Below are 8,966 nucleotides of genomic sequence, written 5' to 3' on the forward strand. Positions count from 1 at the left end.
GACCGACTCCGCTTTACCGCCGGAGCTAGAGTGGGGCAAGGGGCACGGTTGAGTACCGGAAGGATGACGTTCGCACACCGGGAAGTCGACTAGCGGGCCGCCGAAAGCGAGCTCGGGGCCCCGGTTTGTCCGTCCCACCCGGAGGCCCATATCTCCGAAGGCACAGGCCGATTTCCACCGGGTATGGCTCGTTGTGTGCGGCCGGACCAGGCGCAGCGGACGGTACCGAGCACTCGGAGGTCGGGCGCTGCCCGCCGGAGGTACAGCGAAAGGCTGCAAACCACTTTCCGCCGCCTCCCTCCGCGGGCGTGAGACCGACGGTCGTCGGGTTTAGTTCCGCGGCTAGAGCAGGACGAGGGGCAGCGAACGGTACCGGAACGAACCCGGTCGCACACCGGGAAGTCGAGTGCCGGGTCTCGAAACGGAGCCGGGTCGGCCCAGTTTAAAACGGAGAAGAGAGTGCTGCCCTCTGCGGGTGAAAACATGGAAGTACGTTGGTTAATGATTTCCAGTTCACCCCGCTTGGTCAGGCCCACTCGGAGGCGGATAACTCCGGAACGCCGAGGCCGATTTCCTCCGGGTATGGCTCGTTGCGTGCGGCAGGAGGAGGCGCAGCGTTCGGTACCGAGCACTCGGAGGTGCGGTGCTGCCCGCCGGAGTGACAGCGAAAGGCTGCGCACCCCTTTCCGCCTGCTAACTCGGCGTCCGTGAGACCGACCGACTCCGCTTTAGCACCGGAGCTAGAGTGGGGCAAGGGGCACCGAAGGGTACCGGAACGATGACGTTCGCACACCGGGAAGTCGAGTGCCGGGCCGCCGAAAGCGAGCAGGGTGCCACCGCTCGGGGCCCCGGTTTGTCCGTCCCACCCGGAGGCCCATATCTCCGGAAGGCACAGGCCGATTTCCTCCGGGTATGGCTCGTTGTGTGCGGCCGGACCAGGCGCAGCGGACGGTACCGAGCACTCGGAGGTCGGGCGCTGCCCGCCGGAGGTACAGCGAAAGGCTGCAAACCACTTTCCGCCGCCTCCCTCCGCGGGCGTGAGACCGACGGTCGTCGGGTTTAGTTCCGCGGCTAGAGCAGGACGAGGGGCAGCGAACGGTACCGGAACGAACCCGGTCGCACACCGGGAAGTCGAGTGCCGGGTCTCGAAACGGAGCCGGGTCGGCCCAGTTTAAAACGGAGAAGAGAGTGCTGCCCTCTGCGGGTGAAAACATGGAAGTACGTTGGTTAATGATTTCCAGTTCACCCCGCTTGGTCAGGCCCACTCGGAGGCGGATAACTCCGGAACGCCGAGGCCGATTTCCTCCGGGTATGGCTCGTTGCGTGCGGCAGGAGGAGGCGCAGCGTTCGGTACCGAGCACTCGGAGGTGCGGTGCTGCCCGCCGGAGTGACAGCGAAAGGCTGCGCACCCCTTTCCGCCTGCTAACTCGGCGTCCGTGAGACCGACCGACTCCGCTTTAGCACCGGAGCTAGAGTGGGGCAAGGGGCACCGAAGGGTACCGGAACGATGACGTTCGCACACCGGGAAGTCGAGTGCCGGGCCGCCGAAAGCGAGCAGGGTGCCACCGCTCGGGGCCCCGGTTTGTCCGTCCCACCCGGAGGCCCATATCTCCGGAAGGCACAGGCCGATTTCCTCCGGGTATGGCTCGTTGCGTGCGGCCGGACCAGGCGCAGCGGACGGTACCGAGCACTCGGAGGTCGGGCGCTGCCCGCCGGAGGTACAGCGAAAGGCTGCAAACCACTTTCCGCCGCCTCCCTCCGCGGGCGTGAGACCGACGGTCGTCGGGTTTGTTTCCGCGGCTAGAGCAGGACGAGGGGCAGCGAACGGTACCGGAAGGAACCCGGTCGCACACCGGGAAGTCGACTAGCGGGCCGCCGAAAGCGAGCACGGGGCCCCGGTTTGTCCGTCCCACCCGGAGGCCCATATCTCTGGAAGGCACAGGCCGATTTCCACCGGGTATGGCTCGTTGTGTGCGGCAGGACCAGGCGCAGCGGACGGTACCGAGCACTCGGAGGTCGGGCGCTGCCCGCCGGAGGTACAGCGAAAGGCTGCAAACCACTTTCCGCCACCTCCCTCCGCGGGCGTGAGACCGACGGTCGTCGGGTTTGTCTCCGCGGCTAGAGCAGGACGAGGGGCAGCGAACGGTACCGGAACGAACCCGGTCGCACACCGGGAAGTCGACCAGCGGGCCGCCGAAAGCGTGCTCGGGTCCCCGGTTTGTCTGTCCCACCCGGAGGCTGATATCTGAGGAAGTCCGAGGCCGATTTCCTCCGGCTAACTCGGCGGGGCAATGTGTCCCCCCCCCACCATCTTCGGCTGATTACCGTGGCTGACCGGATCAAGGAGCAACGGAACCGTGCCAGAACGACGTCGGTCGGACGGCGTGAACTGATAGTGCCGAGGCCGGAAACCGAGCCGGAAATGTGCACCGATTTATTGGTCCCACTCGCAGGCCCATATCTCCGGAAGGCCGAGGCCGATTTCCTCCGGGTATGGTTCGCTGCGTGCAGCCGGAAGGGGAGCAGCGGACGGCACTGAGCAGCCGGAGGTGCGGCGCTGCCCGCCGGAGCTGCAAGCGAAAGGCTGCGCACCGCTTTCCGCTGGCTAACTCGGCGGCCGTCAGGCCGACCGACTCCGCTTCAGCACGGGAGCTGGAGTCGGGCAAGGGGCACCGAAGGGTACCGGAAGGATCACGTTCGGACACCGGGAAGTCGAGTGCCGGGCCGCCGAAAGCGAGCTCGGGGCCCCGGTTTGTCCGTCCCACCCGGAGGCCCATATCTCGAGAAGGCACAGGCCGATTTCCTCCGGGTTTGGCTCGCTGCGTGCGGCCGGACGAGGCGCAGCGAACGGTACCGAGCACTCGGAGGTGCGGCGCTGCCCGCCGGAGGTACAGCGAAAGGCTGCAAACCGCTTTCCGCCTCCTCTCCCCTCGGGCGTGAGACCGACGGTCGTCTGGTTTGCTTCCGCGGCAAGAGCAGGACGAGGGGCACCGAGCGGTACCAGAACGAACCCGGTCGCACACCGGGATGTGGAGTGCCCGGCCCAAACCCGCTACCCCCCCCCCCCCCCCCCCCAACACCCGAAAGCGAGCCCCGGTTTGTGGATTAAAAGTGAAGCGGCAAAGATTTGTAAAACAGCGTGAAATGATGAACCAGAAGCCCAAAGTAATGGTGGGAATAAAAGTTCCAAAATGTGAAATGGTGAACCAGAAGTTGTGTGAACTGTTTAACCCAAAGTGGCAAAAATGGATTAAAGGGGTGAAATGATCGACCGCAAAGCAGGGCAAGCATTAAACAAAAGCAGCAGCATTTTTTAAAAAGGGACAAATGGTTTACCAGAATCCAAAAGAATGCTCAGAGACTTAAGTCCCAAAGGGAAATGGTTAACCAGTAGCTGGGTGAACTGCTTAACCCAAAGTGGAAAAAGGATAAAAAAGGGGTGAACTGATCAACCAGAAGTCGACAACAATGTGCGGCGATTAAGTCTGAAAGAGGGAAAGGTTGACCGGAAAGCAGGGAATGATTAAACAAAAGCAGAAAAATTCAGTAAAAAGGGGCAAGTGGTGAACCAGAAGTTGGGTGAACTGCTTAACCAAAAGTGGGAAAGAGGATTAAAAGGGGAGAAATGTTGAACCAGATGTCGAAAACAATGCGCGGCGATGAAGTCTGAAAGAGGAAAAGGTTGACCGCAAAGCAGGGAAAGGATTAAACAGAAGCAGCAATATCTTTTAAAAAGGGACAAATGGTGAACCAGAATCCCAAAAGAATGCTCAGAGACTTAAGTCCCAAAGGGGCAAATGGTTAACCAGAAGCTGGGTGAACTGTTTAACCAAAAGTGGGAAAAAGGATTAAAATGTTGTGAAATGATTAACCAGAAGGCGAAAGCAAAGTGCGCGGCGAAGTCCTAAAGGGGAAAAGGTTGACCATAAAGCAGGAAATGATTAAACAAAAGCGGAAAATTCAGTAAGAAGGGGCAAATGGTTAACCAGAAGTTGGGTGAACTGCTTAACCAAAAGTGGGAAAAAGGATTAAAAGGGGAGAAATGTTTAACCAGATGTCGAAAACAATGCGCGGCGATGAAGTCTGAAAGAGGAATAGGTCGACCGCAAAGCAGGGAAATGATTAAACAAAAGCAGAAAAATTCAGTAAAAAGGGGCAAATGGTGAACCAGAAGCTGGGTGAACTGCTTAACCAAAAGTGGGAAAAAGGATTAAAAGGGGAGAAATGTTGAACCAGATGTCGAAAACAAGGTGCGGCGATGAAGTCTGAAAGAGGAATAGGTCGACCGCAAAGCAGGGAAAGGTTTAATCAAAAGCAGCAATATCTTTTAAAAAGGGACAAATGGTGAACCAGAATCACAAAAGAATGCTCAGAGACTTAAGTCCCAAGGGGAAATGGTTAACCAGTAGCTGGGTGAACTGTCCAACCCAAAGTGGGAAAAAGGATTAAAAGGGGTGAAATGATTAACCAGGAGCTAAAGCAATGTGCCGCGGTGAAGTCCTAAAGGGGAAAAGGTTGACCAGAAAGCAGGGAAAGCATTAAACAAAAGCGGCAACATTTTTTAAAAAGTGGCAAATGGTTAACCAGAATCCCAAAAGAATGCTCAGAGACTTAAGTCCAAAGGGGAAATGGTGAACCAGAAGCTGGTGAACTGGTGAACCAAAAGTGGGAAAAAGATTAAAAGGGGAGAAATGATTAACCAGGAGGCTGAAGCAATGTGCCGCGGTGAAGTCCTAAAGGGTAAAGGTTGACAAGAAAGCAGGGAAATGATTAAACCAAAGCGGAAAAATTCAGTATAATGGGGCAAATGGTTAACCAGAAGCTGGGTGAAATGGTTAACCAAAAGTGGCAAAAAAAGATTTAAAGGGGAAAAATGATTAACCAGAAGTCGACAACAATGCTCGGCGATGAAGTCTGAAAGGGGAAAAGGTTGACCAGAAAGCAGGGAAACGATTAAACAAAAGCGGCAACATTTTTTAAAAAGTGCAAATGGTTAACCAGAATCCCAAAAGAATGCTCAGAGACTAAGTCCCAAAGGGGAAATGGTTAACCAGAAGCTGGGGGAAATGGTTAACCAAAAGTTGCAAAAATGATTAAAAGGGGTGAAATGATTAACCAGGAGGCTGAAGCAATGTGCCGCGGTGAAGTCCTAAAGGGAAAAGGTTGACCACAAAGCAGGGAAAGCATTAAACAAAAGCGGCAACATTTTTTAAAAATTGGCAAATGATTAACCAGAATCCCAAAAGAATGCTCAGAGACTAAGTCCCAAAGGGGAAATGGTTAACCAGAAGCAGGGGGAAATGGTTACCAAAGTTGCAAAAATGATTAAAAGGGGTGAAATGATTAACCAGGAGGCTGAAGCAATGTGCCGCGGTGAAGTCCTAAAGGGAAAAGGTTGACCACAAAGCAGGGAAAGCATTAAACAAAAGCGGCAACATTTTAAAAAGTGGCAAATGATTAACCAGAATCCCAAAAGAATGCTCAGAGACTAAGTCCCAAAGGGAAATGGTTAACCAGAAGCTGGGGGAAATGGTTAACCAAAAGTTGCAAAAATGATTAAAAGGGGTGAAATGATTAACCAGGAGGCTAAAGCAATGTGCCGCGGTGAAGTCTGAAAGAGGGAAAGGTTGACCAGAAAGCATTAAACAAAAGTGGCAACATTTTAAAATAATTGGCAAATGGTTAACCAGAATCCCAAAAGAATGCTCAGAGACTAAGTCCCAAAGGGGAAATGGTTAACCAGAAGCTGGGGAAATGGTTAACCAAAAGTTGCAAAAATGATTAAAAGGGGTGAAATGATTAACCAGGAGGCTAAAGCAATGTGCCGCGGTGAAGTCCTAAAGGGGAAAAGGTTGACCAGAAAGCAGGGAAAGCATTAAACAAAAGCGGCAACATTTTTTAAAAAGTGGCAAATGGTTAACCAGAATCCCAAAAGAATGCTCAGAGACCAAGTCCCAAAGGGGAAATGGTTAACCAGAAGCTGGGGGAAATGGTTAACCAAAAGTTGCAAAAATGATTAAAAGGGTGAAATGATTAACCAGGAGGCTGAAGCAATGTGCCGCGGTGAAGTCTGAAAGAGGGAAAGGTTGACCAGAAAGCATTAAACAAAAGTGGCAACATTTTTTAAAAATTGCAAATGGTTAACCAGAATCCCAAAAGAATGCTCACAGACTAAGTCCAAAGGGGAAATGGTTAACCAGAAGCTGGGTGAAATGGTTAACCAAAAGTTACAAAAATGATTAAAAGGGGTGAAATGATCAACCAGAAGTCGAAAACAATGTGCGGCGATGAAGTCTAAGGTGGAAAAGTTACCCAGAAGGCAGGGAAATGATCAAACGAAAGCAGCCAAAAAATTATTAAAAGAGGGGAACTGATGAACCAAAAGATGAGAAACGGCCCGCAGAGACTAAGTCCAAAACGGGAACTGGTGAACCGGAAATGATTAACCAAAAACTAAGTCCGAAGAGGGAACTGGTAAACCAGAACTGAGTAACCCGATTTTTAAAATTAATTATAAATGGGGAAACGATTGAGCAAAAGGCGGAAATTAAGTCACAGGGACCAGGTCCGAAAGGGCAAGAGGTTACCCCGTAGGGGCATTCGTCAACTCAATCTGAAAATTTGGAGGCAAATCTGACCAAAATGCGGAAATCGGACCACACCGCGAGGGGCGCCATTCGACGGGGCAGGGGTAGACGCGTCGAACGGTGCCTGAAGGTCCCGGCTGCGACACGTGAGTCCGGAGATATGGCCAGTCAAAGTCTGATGGGAGGTACCGAAGCCGAAAAATCGAAAACGCGTTTGCGGCGATTCGGTGTCAGAAAGTCGGTCACGAATTCAAATTCGTCCCGCTGATTCGCCAATTGCCAGCCGGTTCCGGGGGGATGGCGGGGTACCTGCAGGATAGTAAGAGGTGGCATGTCGAGACTTAGCCTGTTTACCAGACTTGTGTCCAGCGCCTCCAGGTCTGCAGAGACCGACCCGGGCTGCCGCCCAACCGACTTTTAAGCCTTTTGGGAGTGGGAATTTTTCCCATTTTTCCCCATTTTTCGGGTTTTTTGGTCGGGCTTGAAAACGGCGGCCCCGAGGCCTCCCGGGGCTGGCGGGCTTCGGCTCCCTTGCGAGAGGGTCCGAATTCCACCCCGTTTAAGCCCAGAAAGGAGTTCGGAGTCAGTCGGTCGAGGGAACCCCTTCGGAAGTCCGACGGGGATGGATTCGGCCGGCGTTTCGGATCTCCGGTCAGAGGATTCCCCCCCTGGCGGGGGGTGCGAGTAGCTGCCGGCAAACGGTCCCTTGCACTTGTGGCACAAAAAGTCCGAGCACAGGTTAATGAGTTGGCCGCGGAAGCCCCTATGCCGAAATGAGAAAGCCCCCGTTGCGGGGATTTAGTGACGCATCTGCGGCCGGAGGTGGGAGGCCGTCCTGCCGAATTGACACTTGTCATTCGGGCACCTAGGGATTGGTCGGGTACCCGGAGATTTTCGAGAACACGATTTTCAGAGCTTTCTCTGACAGCCCAGGTGCACTTTAAGAGTGCCTGAAAAAGTGACACTTGGCAAAAGGCTCTCAATTTCAAAGCGGAGACCTTTACAAGAGCACTCGGAAGTCACCTGTCAGCATTTAAAGCTACATCAGGCGGCAATTTTCGAACTCTTTGTCAGTCTGAAATCGTGTTGAGCCTCGACAGCGTCGGGCTCAGGCAGGAGGAGCTTGCCAGCAGAGAGAGGCTCACCATGGATTGCTGGTGGATGCTTTTCGAAAACATATACACATTATATTATATTATAATAATATAAAGAAAAAAAAGAGTTTCTCAAAATCTCTGTGACACTTTGCAGATTTTTTTGAAAGCCAATAAAGAGAACTCTTTAACTTGAAAGTCACCTGTGCCGGCATAGCGATGACTTTTAAAAACAGGTTGACACTTTCGAGCCGCGGCGGCTCTGAATCACCCCAGACACCAAGTGTGTTTGTGGGCAAGGCACCGCGGCCGGTGGGCTGCTTTTATAATAACGGGCACGCAGACTTTTTGAGAGGAATCGGTACTCTCTTCCGATCGATTTGGCGACTCGCGTCCGACATGGGAGGGCCCGAGCGGTCCAGCCAAGGCTGGTGTTCAGGCTCGTCAGGTTCCTCTCTCTGTCCCAAGTGGCAGACGGACAGTTTTAAAAGTCAGTGGGTTTTGTCGGCACGACTCTCCTGTTCACCCGCTGGCGTATTGCTCTCTTGTGAGGCCGAGAAGTCCACCTGTGTTGTCTAACAGAGGTCCGATTCAAGCTCCAGAGCCCGGGTGTCTGCCGTCTCGAGTGGAGCGGGAATGTGCACAGCAAGTCCCGTTCTGGTAGCTGAACACGAGATTTCTCTAGCAACTGAGCACCAAAACACGTCACCCTTTTAGAGCTGGAGGGCTGAGTGTGTGCATGTATCTTGAACGCTATGGTTTGCAAACTCCAGTCGGACCTGGCACACCAACCTCTCCCCTGTCACGGGCAGGGGGGGGAAGGCCATGTGTGCCCAGCAGACACGACGAAGGCGGCTAGAAAGGGTCACTGTAGCTTAACCACCCAAGCGTGTCCGTGACCTTAACGGTCTGTGCCTGGCAAAAGGTGGGCTCCTTTCGACTTTTGTTTGTGCTGGCTGTCTGTCATGCATTACCGCTTGCAAGCCCAGGTTGGAACCGGCGCCAACCTCCCTCGTCATGGTGGGGGGAGGCCATGTGCCAGCCCGACGGTGGCTGCAAAGGCCCATTGTAGCTTTACCCCAAGCGTGTACATGACTTCGTATCGGCCGTCCCGTCGGCTCAGCTAATGCGACACGTAACACACACACAGTCACTTGAGCAAACGACTTGTGTGTACTACAACTCGAGAGAGTGAGACCAAAACGGTGTTGTTGGTATGTGTTTGCATTGTTGGACGGTCGTGTAATGAAGCTGTGCCCGGCAAGGTGGGCTCTTGGACTTTTGA

The sequence above is a fragment of the Heptranchias perlo genome, unplaced genomic scaffold (assembly GCF_035084215.1).
Source record: "Heptranchias perlo isolate sHepPer1 unplaced genomic scaffold, sHepPer1.hap1 HAP1_SCAFFOLD_589, whole genome shotgun sequence".
NCBI classification, from domain to species: domain Eukaryota; kingdom Metazoa; phylum Chordata; class Chondrichthyes; order Hexanchiformes; family Hexanchidae; genus Heptranchias; species Heptranchias perlo.